Source organism: Anomaloglossus baeobatrachus, chromosome 11, assembly GCF_048569485.1.
Source record: "Anomaloglossus baeobatrachus isolate aAnoBae1 chromosome 11, aAnoBae1.hap1, whole genome shotgun sequence".
Lineage (NCBI taxonomy): Eukaryota > Metazoa > Chordata > Amphibia > Anura > Aromobatidae > Anomaloglossus > Anomaloglossus baeobatrachus.
Genome location: NC_134363.1, coordinates 8,654,870 through 8,672,152, shown reverse-complemented (window position 1 = coordinate 8,672,152; position 17,283 = coordinate 8,654,870). Strand labels below are relative to the sequence as shown.

Below are 17,283 nucleotides of genomic sequence, written 5' to 3'. Positions count from 1 at the left end.
GAAAAGACCCCTGTAAAGTTTTTTTATCAGCGATGTTGCAGACCCCATCTCCAGATTCTTAATATTACATATTTTTATTTTTATTAAATATTATTAAACTTTCTTTGCAAATTAAGGTTTAGAATTTTCAGTTTTTCAATCTTAATTTTACTTTTAAAGGTTTTATACTTTTCAGACCTCCCTTTTCTCTATCGTTGCATCCTTTAGGTTTGTGGGTTTTTTTTATTACTTTTGCACAAAAATAGTTTCATGGGTAAAAACAAATGGCTTTTACCACAGACGAAGAGTTTGTGTAATTACCAAGATGCTGCAGCCGCTATTGATGGCGCCACTTAAGCAGTGGTGGAGCTGAGATGAACGTTTAAGACAGAAGTCACAGGGTTATCGCCATCTGAATCCATCAGCAGCAGCCGACGGTGATTACCGCTACATGACCCATGAAGTCATGAAGGGGTTAATGCTTTGCTTTTTTTTTTTTTTTTAATGCATTGCTTCTTCAATCCATTATTTCTTCAATCCATTGATTGAATGATACTACTTTTCTTCTTGTTCCTTTGTATTTCTTACTGTCCTAGGGTCATTTAGTCTGGGGTCGGCATTTATTCAGTGGGTCTCTTGGTCTGTATTTATGTTGGGGGCTTTATTTCTTTTGGGGTCTAATATAAGTGCTGTATTTGTTTAGGGGTTTTGGTCTCTTTTGTTTGTTAAATCCATTGCTTCTTCAATCAATTGCTTCTTTAATCCATTGTTTCTTTAATCCATTGTTTCTTTAATCCATTGTTTCTTTAATCCATTGCTTCTTTAATCCATTGCTTCTTTAATCCATTGCTTCTTTAATCCATTGCTTCTTTAATCCATTGCTTCTTTAAACCATTGCTTCTTTAATCCATTATTTCTTTAATCCATTGCTTCTTCAATCCATTGCTTCTTCAATCCATTGCTTCTTCAATCCATTGCTTCTTTAATCCTTTGATTCTTCAATCTATTGCTTCTTCAATCCATTGATTGAATGATACTACTTTTCTTCTTGTTCCTTTGTATTTCTTACTGTCCTAGGTTCATTTAGTCTGGGGTCGGCATTTATTCAGTGGGTCTCTTGGTCTGTATTTATGTTGGGGGCTTTATTTCTTTTGGGGTCTAATATAAGTGCTTTATTTGTTTAGGGGTTTTGGTCTCTTTTGTTTGTTTAATCCATTGCTTCTTTAATCCATTGTTTCTTTAATCCATTGCTTCTTTAATCTATTGCTTCTTCAATCCATTGCTTCTTTAATCCATTGCTTCTTTAGTCCATTGCTTCTTTAATCCATTGCTTCTTTAATCCATTGCTTCTTTAATCCATTGCTTCTTTAATCCATTGCTTCTTCAATCCATTGCTTCTTCAATCCATTGTTTCTTCAATCCATTGCTTCTTCAATCCATTGCTTCTTCAATCCATTGCTTGAATGATACTACTTTTCTTTTTGTTCCTTTGTATTTCTTACTGTCCTAGGTTCATCTAGTCTGGGGTTGGCATTTATTCAGTGGGTCTCTTGGTTTGTATTTATATTGGGGGCTTTATTTCTTTTGGGGTCTAAAATGGGTGCTGTATTTGTTTAGGTGTTCTGGTCTCTTTTGTTTGTTTAAATCATTGCTTCTTCAATCCATTGCTTCTTTAATCCATTGCTTCTTCAATCCATTGCTTCTTCAATCCATTGCTTCTTCAATCCATTGCTTCTTCAATCCATTGCTTCTTCAATCCATTGCTTCTTTAATCCATTGCTTCTTTAATTCATTGCTTCTTCAATCCATTGCTTCTTTAATCCATTGTTTTTTTAATCCATTGTGTCTTCAATCCATTGCTTCTTCAATCCATTGCTTCTTCAATCCATTGCTTCTTCAATCCGTTGCTTCTTTAATCCGTTGCTTCTTTAATCCATTGCTTCTGTAATCCATTGTTTCTTTAATCCATTGCTTACTGTCCTAGGTTCATCTAGTCTGGGGTTGGCATTTATTCAGTGGGTCTCTTGGTTTGTATTTATATTGGGGGCTTTATTTATTTTGGGGTCTAATATGGGTGCTGTATTTGTTTAGGTGTTCTGGTCTCTTTTGTTTGTTTAAACCATTGCTTCTTCAATCTATTGCTTCTTCAATCCATTGCTTCTTTAATCCATTGTTTTTTTATTCCATTGCTTCTTCAATCCATTGCTTCTTCAATCCATTGCTTCTTTAATCCATTGCTTCTTTAATCCATTGCTTCTTCAATCCATTGCTTCTTCAATCCATTGCTTCTTCAATCCATTGCTTCTTCAATCCATTGCTTCTTTAATCCATTGCTTCTTTAATCCATTGCTTCTTTAATCCATTGCTTCTTCAATCCATTGCTTCTTCAATCCATTGCTTCTTCAATCCATTGCTTCTTCAATCCATTGCTTCTTCAATCCATTGCTTCTTTAATCCATTGCTTCTTTAATCCATTGTTTATTTAATCCATTGCTTATTTAATCCATTGCTTCTTCAATCCATTGCTTGTTCAATCCATTGCTTTTTTAATCCATTGCTTCTTCAATCCATTGCTTTTTTAATCCATTGCTTCTTCAATCCATTGAATGATACTACTTTTCTCCTTGTTCCTTTGTATTTCTCACTGTCCTAGGTTCATTTAGTCTGGGGTCGGCATTTATTCAGTGGGTCTCTTGGTCTGTATTTATGTTGGGGGCTTTATTTCTTTGGGGGTCTAATATAAGTGCTGCATTTGTTTAGAGGTTCTAGTCTCTCTTAGTTTAAATGTTCTGCTCTCCTCTATATCAATTCTTGGGGGTCCGGTCTGGGACTTGTGGGGCCTGTATAACCCTGATTTTTGGTCTCTTTTTGTTATTGTGGCTCTGGTATTGGGTCTGTATTTGTTTTTGGGGGTCTTCTCTGGGATTTGTTTGACTTTAAGGCATCTCTCTATCACTTTGTGGGAATCTGGTCGGTGTCTGTGTTTAATATAGGGGATCTGTGGTTAGGTATGTTTTAGTTTGTGGGGTTTGGTCTGGGGTCTATATTTGTTATTGGGGTCTGGTCTTGGGTTTTAAAGTAAGGCTTATAACCTAATAAAATGGAGTGAGGAGACCCTTAAATCTCAGTTTCTCCATAAGATGTGAGACTGATTGTATAAAGACATGCTTGTTGCCCCTTTCCCACCCATAATGTATCAATGTCCGTCATCCTTTGTGGAGCTTTCTCCCATCTCCCTACTGCATCTCTGGAGCTCGGCCATAGTGATCTTGGGGTTCTTCTTTACCTCTCTCACCAAGGCTCTTCTCCCACGATTGCTCAGTTTGGCTGCACAGCCAGGTCTAGGAAGAGTTCTGGTGGTCCCAAACTTCTTCCATTTAAGGATTATGGAGGCCACTGTGCTCTGAGGAACCTTGAGTACTGCAGAAATTCTTTTGTAACCTTGGCCAGATCTGTGTCTTGCCACAATTCTGTCTCTGAGCTCCTTGGGCAGTTCCTTTGACCTCATTATTCTCATTTGGTGTGACATGCAGTGTCAGCTGTGAGGTCTTATATAGACAGGTCTGCGCCTTTCCAAATCACATCCTATCGGTTTAATTACACACAGCTGGACTCAAATGAAGAAGGAGAACCAGCTCAAGGAGGAACACAAGGAAATGGACAACATGGGACTTACATAGGAGTGTCTGAGCAAAGGTCAGGAAGGGTTCTGGTGGTCCCAAACTTTTTCCATTTAAGGATTATGGAGGCCACTGTGCTCTTAGGAATCTTGAGTACTACAGAAATTCTTTTGTAACCTTGGCCAGATCTGTGTCTTGCCACAATTCTGTCTCTGATCTCCTTGGGCAGTTCCTTTGACCTCATGATTCTCATTTGGTGTGACCTGCAGTGTGAGCTGTGAGGTCTTATATAGACAGGTGTGCGCCTTTCCAAATCAAGTCCTATCAGTTTATTACACACAGCTGGACTCCAATGAAGGAGGAAAACCATCTCAAGGAGGATCACAAGGAAATGGACAGCATGGGACTTACATATGAGTGTCTGAGCAAAGGGTCTGAATACTTATCACCATGGGATATTTCAGTTTTTCTTGTTTAAAAAATTTGCAAAAATTTCTACATTTCAGGTTTTTTTTTGTCAAGATGGGGGATGGGGGGCAGAGTGCACATTGATGACAATTTACCAAATGGCTGCAATGAAACAAAAATTGAGAAATTTAAAGGGCTCTGAATACTTTCTGTACCCACTGTACATCTAAGAACATAGGAGGCTGAGCAAGAGATATACAGTAGCTGCTTAGACCCCAATTTTAAGCTTTTTTTACCCCATGTCTGGCCCTTTTTCAGTGACATAAAGTAAAATCTAATAAGGGGAGGCAGAATTAATATTACCACATACACCATCATCCACATACAATTCTGTATAATGGCCACTATACTGTTGCCGATTCTAGTGTTTCATCCTATGACATTTGTTATGATCTGGTAACTGTGGATGATCACAAAAAAAAACATTAATTAGGAAAAAAAACGAAACCCCAAGAGTAGTTTTAACCTGAGCTGACTGCAATCCCCTATCTATCAGACAACACTAGAAGTAGCAGTGGGATGTTCTTAACCCACCTAGACACCTCGTCACTGCCGGAGAAACTTGTTACACCTCAAAGATAGCAATGAGGAATCCTAACTTGCCTCGGAGCAGTCCCCAAAGAAATAGCAAGCCCCCAACATTTAACAATGGTGATGTAAGAAAACACATACACAGATAGAAAATATACAGTAGATCAGCAAAGGTGAGGCCCGACTTACTAGATAGAACAGGACAGGACAGATAACTGATTGCGGCCAGCAAAAAACTCTGCAAAAAAACACCAAATTCCTGATAGGAAAAAAATACTGAGACCACACAGTCTCTCCCCCACTATATTAGGTACTCTTGTACCAGACACTTTAAACAGAACTGCAGATATGAGAAGAAACAAAATCACAGAACAAATAATATTCTAAAGTGCAAATAATCCAAACATGTACAGGGAGCAAGCTCCCTTTCTTGCTGGAAGAACTACCCTGCTCACAGAAGCAGAAAGACAGATTCTCACATGCAAGAAACCAAACACAGAACCAAATGGAATAAGCAGAAACAGCCTTAAGTGCAATTCCAGCAATAAAGCACAGAAACAGTAAACTTATCTGGAGTAGATTCAGGCACAGAATATATGTGAGAAACTTTAGGGAAAACTCCCAGACATCTTCAGAAGCAGGCAGGAAGCATTATCAATGGCGGCTACCAGGCGCACAATGCTCTCCTAAATACACTAGGCTGATTTGCAATAGGATTTCCTGGATTCCCAATTAACTCCAACACCTGTGTGGGTCACAGATTCAGACTCAGCTTCATTACCATTCTTGGCCACCAGAGGGAGCTCCACACCAGCACTCACTCGGATGACATTCACAACAGACATTGCTGGATTCACAGCTACACTGCTCAGTAAAGTAGAACTCCCTCATGTCTTTGTGTGCTGTGTATGGGAGATATCAGGGCAGCCAGCGGGCTCCGGGCCCCGTCCTCTATCCATAATATGAATGTATCTTATTTGATTCTCTCAATTATTTGCAGACAAGACAGAACAATGACGCTTTTGACACCAATGCTGGAGCCAAAAATTCCCGCAAGGCCTTCAATCTGAATGTGGCAGCTCTGGTAATTGGAATCCTCTGCGGAGCGGCATTTGGCGTGTACTACTATCTACACCAAAACAATTAAAAAGGAAAAGAGGCACAGAGGACAGGAGAACCACCCGCACTCAGGTCTCCGCTCACTGATTTTATTTTAATAAAGATTTTTATGCAACATTATTTTATTTCAGAAAATGTATAAACCTCCGAGTATGGAAATAGCGTCATGGGGGGATGGGGTGGGGGGGGGCAAAAAAACACCATGAGCTTTACTGACACAACATGCTCCATGTCCTATATCAGGGGTGGGGAACCTCCGGCCAATCTGTCGTTTACAGCTCTCAATGTCATTTACCCCGACAGAGGCCGCCCTATTTTCTGACCCTTTTATTTATCCTTAGAATGTAACATGCGCTTGTAGCATTCACTACTTAACCCTGTGATGCGTGCAAAGAAGAATTGTGTCCTGACGCTCTATGCTCCCATCATTATGATGAAGGAGGTAGTCGTAGTCTCCTATGCGATGTATACACAGCAGTCTGTCTCCTACATGTTGTATATACCGCAGTTTCAGTGTCTCCTATGTGATAAATATAGCAGTTTCAGTGTATCCTATATGATGTATATACTGCAGACTAGGTGTACTCCTATGTGATGTATACAGTTGTCTTTCTCACTCCTATGTGATGTATACAGCAGTTTCTGTCTGATATGTGAAGTAGACAGCAATCTCAGTGACTCCTATGTGATGTATATACAGCAGTCTGTCTCATATGTGAAGTATACAGCAGTCTCAGTGTCTCCTATGTGATGTATATACAGCAGTCTCTGTGAGTAATATGTGACTCCTATGTGATGTATACAGCAGTCTCGATGACTCCTATATGATGTATACAGCAGTCTCAGTGTCTCCTATGTGATGTATATAAACTGTCTCAGTGTCTCCTTTATGATTTGTATAGCAGTCTCTATGACTCCTAAATGATGTATGCAGCAAACTCAGTGTCTCCTATGGGATGTATATAACAGTCTCTGTGACTCCTATGAAGTATACACCATTGTCAGTGTCTTATATGTGAAGTATATACATCAGCCTCTGTGACTCCTATGTGATGAATACAGCAGTCTCTGTTACTCGTATGGTATGTATACACCAGTCTCTGAGACTCCTATGTGATACTGCTATATATATATATATATATATATATATGAATCCAATGTGATGTATATAGAGCACCCTCTGTGACTCTTATGTAATGTATATACAGCAGGCTCTGTGACTCCTATTTGATGTCTATAGAGCAGTCTCAGATACTCCTATGTGATGTATACTGCAGTTTTGGTGTCTCTTTTGTAATGTATACAGTAGTTTCTGTGTCTCCTATGTGATATATACAGCAGTCTCGGAGTCTCCTATGTGATGTATACTGCAGTTTTGGTGTCTCTTGTGATGTATACAGCAGTTTCTGTGTCTCCTATGTGATGTATACAGCAGTTTCTGTGTCTCCTATATGATGTATACAGCAGTCTCTGTGTCTCCTATGTGATGTATACAGCAGTCTTGGTGTCTCCTATGGGATGTAGACCAGTTTTGGTGTCTCTTATGTTATGTATACTGCAGTTTCTGTGTCTCCTATGTCATGTATACAGCAGTCCTTGTGTCTCCTATGTGATGTATACAGCAGTCTCGGTGTCTCCTATGGGATGTAGACTTCAGTTTTGGTGTCTCTTATGTTATGTATACAGCAGTTTCTGTGTCTCCTATGTCATGTACACAGCAGTCTCTGTGTTTCCAATGTGATGTACAGTATACTGCAGTCTTAGTGTCTCCTATGTGATGTATACTCCAGTGTTAGTGTCTCCTATTTGATGTATTCTGTGGCATCCCACTGCTTGACTTCTGTTACATTAGCATTGATTAATTTTCCAGTTAGAGGAGACCTGCAGTGTAATATACATCTTACAACTTACTGCTGCGATCATCACACAGAGGTGACTGTGCTGAAGACCGACACATATTAGGAATCGCAATTGTGAGTAGCAACAGTATCACTACCACTAGTTGCTTCAATTACATGGCAGGTGGAAGAAGGTGCTATGGTTTGATGAGACCAAAGTTGAACTTTTTGGGCTAAAAGCTAAACCCTATTTGTCATGGAAAACTGTTACAATATATCACTCCGAAAACACCATCCCCACAGTCAAACATGGTGGAGGCTGCATCCTGCTGTGGGGAGGCGTTTCTTCAGCAAGGGCGGGGAAGCTGGTCACTGTTGATTGGAAGATGGATGGAGCTAAATACAGGACAATCCTGGAGGAAGCCGGCTGAATACAAATCCCCTTCAATTTTTAAATTTATATTTTTAAAATGTTTAGAAAACCAGGAATCATTTCCTTACACTTTACTAATACTTGTACTTAGCGCTGGTATCACAAACAATACCCAGGAAATATATATAAGTTGTAACATGAAAAATATAGAAAAGTTCAAGGGTTGTGAATACTTTTTCAAGGCACTGTACATCCTGTATATTAATATCAAGACTTGCTACACTGGAAACTACAGGTGGAAAGTACAAACGCTCCATCCACATCACACAAAGGAAAGCGGCCGATTGTGCTACATAAAGGAGAGAAACAACAGAGAGAAAAGAGACTGAGGAGAGAAGAAGCAGCGTACACAACAAGCGAAAGTGCAAGACCCCGACCATAATACAGGATGTATCACAGCGCAGCACACTGACTGCACCAGCAGAAGAGTGAGCGCAGCTCTGGAGTATAATACAGGAGGTAACTCAGGATCAGTAATGTATGTACAAAGTGACTGCACCAGCAGAATAGTGAGAGCAGCTCTGGAGTATAATACAGGAGGTAACTCAGGATCAGTAATGTAATGTATGTACACAGTGACTGCACCAGCAGAATAGTGAGTGCAGCTCTGGAGTATAATACAGGAGGTAACTCAGGATCAGTAATGTATGTACACAGTGACTGCACCAGCAGAATAGTGAGTGCAGCTCTGGATTATAATACAGGAGGTAACCCAGGATCAGTAATGTAATGTATGTACACAGTGCCCGCACCAGCAGACTAGTGAGTGCAGCTCTGGAGTATAATACAGGAGGTAACTCAGGATCCGTAATGTATGTACACAGTGACTGCACCAGCAGAATAGTGAGTGCAGCTCTGGAGTATAATGCAGGCGGTAACTCAGGATCAGTAATGTAATGTATGTACACAGTGCCCGCACCAGCAGAATAGTGAGTGCAGCTCTGGAGTATAATACAGGCGGTAACTCAGGATCCGTAATGTATGTACACAGTGACTGCACCAGCAGAATAGTGAATGCAGCTCTGGAGTATAATACAGGAGGTAACTCAGGATCAGTAATGTATGTACACAGTGACTGCACCAGCAGAATAGTGAGAGCAGCTCTGGAGTATAATACAGGCGGTAACTCAGGATCCGTAATGTATGTACACAGTGACTGCACCAGCAGAATAGTGAATGCAGCTCTGGAGTATAATACAGGAGGTAACTCAGGATCAGTAATGTATGTACACAGTGACTGCACCAGCAGAATAGTGAGAGCAGCTCTGGAGTATAATACAGGCGGTAACTCAGGATCAGTAATGTAATGTATGTACACAGTGACTGCAGCAGCAGAATAGTGAGTGCAGCTCTGGAGTATAATACAGGAGGTAACTCAGGATCAGTAATGTAATGTATGTACACAGTGACTGCACCAGCAGAATAGTGAGTGCAGCTCTGGAGCACAATACAGGATCAGTACAGTATTAGTAATGTAATGTATGTACACAGTCACTGCACCTGCAGAATAGTGAGTGCAGCTCTGGAGTATAATACAGGATCAGTACAGTATTAGTAATGTAATGTATGTACACAGTGATATGTAAGTATTTATTTAATGCAATTCCACATTTACAGCAGATTATGGTAATTACAGATGGATATTTAGAATTTTATGACTTTTTTTCTGGTCGCTGGGTGTGACATTTACTTTGGTTTTTGGTCACACAGCGCCATCTAGAGCATGAGGAGGTAATGACCACTTGGAAAAAAACATTTTAGGAATTTCCTTGTGAAATTTGCAATCCTCCTCAGTCTCAGACCTGATTCCTGCGTTTGTTTTTGTTGTAAATAATAATCTCCCCGGACACATTATACACGGGTAATAATCGGATTTTTTATTATTATTGGGGTCCACGTTTCATCGTTGCGCTCACTGACTCCACGTTCATTCATGTTTGACTCATTTGAACCATTGAGGTTAATAATGACTGGGACGATGGAGCGTGTCCTGTCCTCAGAGCCGGGGGTTCAGACCGGACCCTCGGACCCCGGGGTAAACGCTCCACCTGCCCCGATCACCTCCCCTCCCCCGGTCCGCTATAAACCGTTAGTAGAAAAGTTAGTGATTTGTTTCTGGGTTGTGTAATGAGATTGTGACTGTAGTTTCACAATGGCCGTTTCTTTACGGCCGACGTCCGGTTGTGGCCGCTGTGTAATCTTATCGTTCGTTCCCGGATTTTGACAATTATTCTTTACTCCTCGTCTTCTGCGGAGGAGGCCCAGCGCTTTGTCTCAGCTGATCCCTCTGCTCCCATCTGAACATGGAAGATGCCTCCAAAATCCAAGACCCCGGCCTCCAGGAGTCAGCTCCTCCGATGCCCTATGCGCCCCAGGAACCTCCACTGCCCTACGCCCAAGGGGACATGGCACCAGCCTACCATTATCCCAACCAATACGCTCCTGTACCCCAACAGCCCGTGGTCTACCAGCCCCCCCATGTGGTCACTATGGGTCACGCACCTCCGCTTCAGCCGACATACAGCGACTACATTGCCTGGTCCATAGTGAACATGTTGTTCTGCTGTCTGCCCCTTGGGATAGCCGCCCTGGTCTTCTCTATCAAGGTAAAGATGAAAGGGAGGAACAATGGGGTCACCGGCGACAATACAGGGGGCATTATTACACCCTTTAGATTTTTTTTATATTGGGGGGTGATGGGTCAGGGGGCCCCAGGGGATCCATACAGGCTGATACTTCTCACAGCTCAGGAATCGTTACAATTGTATCCAATGTGGACTCCAGACTGATGCAATGTAAGGCTATGTGCGCACGGTGCGTTTTTTCCCGCGTTTCCGCAGCGTTTTTAGCTGCAGCGTTTTTGCGCTAAAGCGCATGCGTTTTTGTTTTCCAGCAAAGTCTATGGGAAAAGATGAATTTCTGTCTGCACTTTGCTTTTTTTTCTGCAGCGTTTAATTTGCATATTTGTGGTCAAAAACCATGCGTCCAAAGAAGCAGCATGTCAATTGTTTTTGCCATTTCTGCAGCGTTTCCTTAACATTGGAGTCAATGAGAAATGGCAAAATGCAACCAAAATCAACTTTCCTGCGTTTTCCCTGCTTTTTCCCTGCTTTTCCACTGCGTTTTTGGCTTCAATAACGCATGCTTTTCTGGCATAAAATTAAAGGGTTCTAATGTTCCTTTACACACACAATAACCGAAAATTTAAAAGTTATAAAATAATAAATTTCACCTATTTTTCTGTTAAAATGTGCATAACCGCTATTATTTCATAAAAATTGATAATTTTCCATATAGTTTTATTAAAAGTTAATTTTATCCTTTTTTTTCCTCTTTTTTCATTCTTTTTGACTATTCCAACTTTATTTCTCAGTGTCTTGATCTACAAAACGCATCTGCAGAAACGCAGGTGAAAACGCAGGTAAAAAGCGCTGAAAACGCACTAAAAACGCGGTAAATACGCATGCGTTTTTAGCGCTAAAAAATGGTCAAAAGCCATTTGGTCAAAAACCAAGGGAAGGAAAACGTGCAGAATAAACTGCAGGTACTCCGACGCAACGTGCGCACATAGCCTAACGCTCCATCAGCAGATCACAGACATTTCTACTGCTGATGTGTTTTTCTATAGAATGGATACAATGTAACAATGTATCAGCAGATCACAGACATTTCTACTGTTGATTTGTTTTATTCTATAGATTGGATACAATGTAACAAACCCTCATCTGTGAGAAATATCCGGTCAGGACAAAATTATCCGTTTTCCCATCTTAGAGAACTAGAAGAGAAAGAAATGAAATAAATAGGAAGTTGCAGAAAGTTTCATTATTTACAAATAGTCAGGAAATGGTTTAATCAGGGGGAGAGCGTCCTGTTTCCCTGTGTCACTCAGTGGTGCCCCCTATGGGTGGTATTAGGGTCTTTCCATGCTGTGCTGTCCTATCAGGAGGGGTCTAACTCAGTGGCGCCCCCTACGGGTGGTATTGGGGTCTTCTCATGCTGTGCTGCCCCATCAGGAGGGGTCTCACTCAATGGTGCCCCCTATGGGTGGTATTAGGGTCTTTCCATGCTGTGCTGTCCCATCGGTAGGGGTTTCACTCAGTGGCGCCCCCTATGGGTGGTATTGGGGTCTTCCCATGCTGTGCTGCCCCCATCAGGAGAGGTCTCACTCAGTGGCACCCCCTATGGGTGGTATTAGGGTCTTCCCATGCTGTGCTGTCCTATCAGGAGGGGTCTCACTCAGTGGCGCCCCCTATGGGTGGAATTGGGGTCTACCCATGCTGTGCTGTCCAATCGGGAGGGGTCTCATTCAGTGGCACCCCCTATTGATGGTATAATTGGGGTTTTCCCATGCTGTGCTGCCCCCATCAGGAGAGGTCTCACTCAGTGGCACCCCCTATGGGTGGTATTAGGGTCTTCCCATGCTGTGCTGCCCCCATCAGGAGGGGTCTCACTCAGTGGCACCCCCTATGGGTGGTATTAGGGTCTTCCCATGCTGTGCTGCCCCCATCAGGAGGGGTCTCACTCAGTGGCGCCCCCTATGGGTGGTATTGGGGTCTTCCCATGCTGTGCTGTCCAATCGGGAGGGGTTTCATTCAGTGGCACCCCCTATTGGTGGTATAATTGGGGTCTTCCCATGCTGTACTGCCCCATCAGGAGGAGTCTCACTCAGTGGCACCCCCTATAGCTGGTGTAATTGGGGTCTTCCCATGCTGTACTGCCCCATCAGGAGGGGTCTCGCTCAGTGGCGCCCCCCTATGGGTGGTATTGAGGTCTTCCATGCTGTGCTGCCTCATCAGGAGGGGTTTCACTCAGTGGCACCCCTATGGGTGGTATTGGGGTGTTCCCATGCTGTGCTGCCCCATCAGGAGGGGTCTCACTCAATGGTGCCCCCTATGGGTGGTATTGGGGTCTTCCCATGCTGTGCCACCATCACTAATCACGTTCTCTTCTTTTATTCCAGACTCAGGACGCCATAGCGAGGAATGACCTCTTCTCCGCCCGGTCGCACTCCGCCACCGCCCGGGGGCTGAATATCTCGGCCATGGTACTCGGCATTTTGGGCTTCATTTTTCTTATTGTTTACTTGGTTGTTATTCAGCAATTCCTCTATTACAGATATGCCAGTGGTACACGTTATGACGGATACTGAGCCCCTCCCCCGCTAATAATACGTGTCACCACCAAACGCCGCCCCCCATGGACGTCACAGGCTTCATAAATGACATCAATATAAGCCTACAAATGTGACCGTCCTGTAATCTCCTGATCTGTAATCCCTGCAATCCAGAAATAAATAATGCAAAAAAATACACAAAATGTCTCTACATATTCTTTAGGGTAAAATAAAATAAGATTTTGAATAACAGCAAGGAGAGGAAGGGGTTAATGGCAGGATGGAAATATACTGCGAGCAGAAAAGGAATGATCATCATTATTATATGTGTAAAAAGAGAGATGAAGCCGGCACAAAACATTTATTATGTTTATTATTATTATTATTAATATCATTATTATTCTTCTTTATTTTATCTTTTATATTATTATTCTGTTTATTAATATTATTTTATAACTATCATTTTTCTATTTAATATCAAGGCTGTGGAGTCGGTAAGCCAAACCTTCGACTCCGACTCCGACTCCTCAATTTCCCTTGCACCGACTCAGACTCCACGACTCAGACTCCACGACTCAGACTCCACGACTCAGACTCCACGACTCAGACTCCACGACTCAGAATCCACGACTCAGAATCCACGACTCAGAATCCACGACTCAGACTCCACGACTCAGACTCCGACTCCGACCCCACGACTCCACGACTCAGACTCCACGACTCAGACTCCACGACTCAGACTCCACGACTCAGACTCCACGACTCAGAATCCACGACTCAGACTCCACGACTCAGACTCCGACTCCGACTCCGACCCCACAACTCCACGACTCAGACTCCACGACTCCGACTCCGACCCCACGACTCCACGACTCAGACTCCACGACTCAGACTCCACGACTCAGACTCCACGACTCAGACTCCACGACTCAGACTCCACGACTCAGACTCCACGACTCAGACTCCACGACTCAGACTCCACGACTCAGACTCCACGACTCAGACTCCACGACTCAGACTCCACGACTCAGACTCCACGACTCAGACTCCACGACTCAGACTCCACGACTCAGACTCCACGACTCAGACTCCGACTCCGACTCCACGACTCAGACTCCACGACTCCGACTCCGACTCCGACCCCACGACTCCAGACTCAGACTCCACGACTCAGACTCCACGACTCAGACTCCACGACTCAGACTCCGACTCCGACCCCACGACTCCACGACTCAGACTCCACGACTCAGACTCCACGACTCAGACTCCACGACTCAGACTCCACGACTCAGACTCCACGACTCAGACTCCACGACTCAGACTCCACGACTCAGACTACACGACTCAGACTCCACGACTCAGACTCCGACCCCACGACTCCACGACTCAGACTCCACGACTCCGACTCCGACTCCGACCCCACGACTCCACGACTCAGACTCCACGACTCAGACTCCACGACTCAGACTCCACGACTCAGACTCCACGACTCAGACTCCACGACTCCACGACTCAGACTCCTACATCTATTGCTTATAATTAAGTGAAACATGTATTGTACAATGTGAACATCAGACATTTAATAATTTTTATGATACAATAATCAAAATATTTGGATAGAACATAAAATATATTTATTAGAATACAACTCTAGAACACAAAAAAACTGTAATTGTAAATATGTAATACAATATGTAATATATAGTAGATTACATATATATCTTGTGTGTGTGTGTGTATGTATGTGTGTATATATATATATATATATATATATATATATACTAGCTGTACTACCCGGCTTCACCCGGGTTAATAACTGCTGTTAACAAAATAGAATGTATTAACAAAAATGTGTTCTGCACACAAAAACCACAAAACAAATAGATAGAAATGTAATTATAATGTCTGTCTCCCCCTCTGTATATATCTCTCTGTCTCTCTCTCTCTATCTCTTTGTCTGTCTGTCTCTTTCCCTGTCTGTCTCTGTCTCTTTCTCCGTCTGTCTCAATCTCTTTCTCCGTCTGTCTCTGTCACTTTCCCTGTCTGTCACTTTCCCTGTCTGTCACTTTCCCTGTCTGTCACGTTCCCTGTCTGTCACGTTCCCTGTCAGTCTCTTTCCCTCTCTTTCCCTGTCAGTCTCTTTCCCTGTCTGTCTCTTTCAATGTCAGTCTGCTTCTTTGTCTGTGTCTGTCTCTTTGTGTCTGTCTCTTACCCTGTCTGTGTCTGCCTCTTTCCCTGTCTGTGTCTGTCTCTTTCCCTGGCTGCATTGTGACACGCCAACATTCCATATAAGGGCATGGCTGCGCATTCTTCTGAAGTTCTGGCTGCACTGTGGCTCCCAGCTCCATTCGCTTGAATGGAGGCAGGTTTTTTGGTGAATAACTGTAAAGAGCGGGGCTAAAATTTCCCATCAAAACATAGCCTATGATGCTCTCGGGGTCCAGAAGTGTGAGTGTGCAAAATTTTGTGGCTGTAGCTGCGACGGTGCAGATGCCAATCCCGGACATACACATATACATACATACACACACAGACACATTCAGCTTTATATATTAGATATATATATATATATATATATATATATATATATATATATATATACTGTATATATTGTATTACATATTTACAATTTTAGTTTTTTGTGTTCTAAAGTTGTATCCAATAAATAAATAAATATATTTTATGTTCTATCTAAATATCTTGATTATTGTATCATAAAAATGATTCAATGTCTGATGTTCACATTGTACTGCAGTAAATTTTTCACTTAAATATAAGCATTATACTAATTGTTATTATTTAGTATGTTTTTGTTGAAAACTGCTTTTTGCCACTTACATAGTGTATTACATAGTGTTATATACACAGTGTAATATATATATATATATATATATATATATATATATATATATATATATAAACACTATGTAATACACTATGTAATAGATTTTATATATATATATATATACACATATAAAAATAACACTATGCAATAAACTATGTAAGTGGCAAAAACAGTTTTCAACAAAAACATAGTAAATAACATTTGTGCAGTCTCTGAATTTGTTGTAAGAAATAGAATTGCCTCCATTAGATCGTCCTTCGCAGATGACCTCGAATCTGACCTAATAATGTTAAGGCTGGAGAACAGCCTCTCTACAGTAACTTGGGTTGGAGGCAAAGCCGTAACCACATGGGAACATCTAACAATATCTAACAATTTCCGGGTATAAAGGAATTGCCTCATGCACACTCAGTTTTGATGAACGGTTGAATTTTTCTATTTCTTTGAGAGCAAGTGAAAAATTTTACTGAAATCTGGTCAATCTGCTGCTATAGGAGACAGAGTGACATCTTTTTCCTTGCGGCAACGCTTTACCTCCTCCATGTCATCCAAATACTTGTCAACATTAAACTCCTCATCTGATGAGGATGAAGATACGGCAGCAGTAGCACTGTCAGGCCCCAAGTCCTCTTGCGCCCGGCAGTCCTGTAGCTGCTCATCCTAACTGCTACCTCACTCACAGCTTCTTTTCCTTTAGTAAGCTGTTGATCATCAAGCAGTATAAGATGACTTGGGTTCACATAAACAGCTGCCAGAAGAATTTTATTTTCCAATAGCTGTGTCTCTCCGTTTCATTGAAGCAGAAATGCCATCTGGGATTAAACCTCCTCTTTGGGACAGGCAAAATAGCAAGTTCTTCCACTCCCTTATGAAAATACCAGGAGTTAAATCCTCAGCTTGTAATTTTTTAGTCCCAGTAAATGGGTGATTAAGCATTTCCTTCAATTCAGCCACCTGTGTCCATTTACCTTTATTTAATGTTACTTGAGGGTTCACCATATCTATAAGAAATGATTTTAGTTCAAGCAATCGCTCAGTCATTAAACAAGTGCTGTCCCACCGAGTGGCTTGATCAACAATTGCTCCTTTCCCAGCATGTCTCTTTAAGATGGAATCAATTTTAGGGGTTCTGGCGGCAATAACCAACTTCCTTACTTTTCCAATTAGATTTCCAGCATGTCCGCCCAGTTTCACACATCCGGATTTTCGCCGGTTTGGAGGATGCGGCGCATGCCAATTCATTACGATACAGTACAGCGGCAGCCCGCAACTTCTGGGTCACATGACAGCATGTCACCGGCATTTGTCGCGCTGCCACTGTACTGTATACACTG

General features: G+C 42.1%; 1 long non-coding RNA gene across 2 annotated transcripts in view; it reads left to right on the top strand.

Moving 5' to 3' along the window:
* Nucleotides 1–17,283, top strand: part of LOC142256016 (uncharacterized) — a 29,215-nt gene that overhangs the window by 341 nt on the left and 11,591 nt on the right. The window contains exons 2-4 of one of the 2 annotated variants that reach the window (XR_012727470.1): nucleotides 5,599–5,789; nucleotides 8,224–8,447; nucleotides 12,952–13,035. This is a non-coding gene — a long non-coding RNA (uncharacterized LOC142256016). The remainder of the gene's footprint in view (nucleotides 1–5,598; nucleotides 5,790–8,223; nucleotides 8,448–12,951; nucleotides 13,036–17,283) is intronic. The other variant, XR_012727469.1, reaches the window with a different exon arrangement.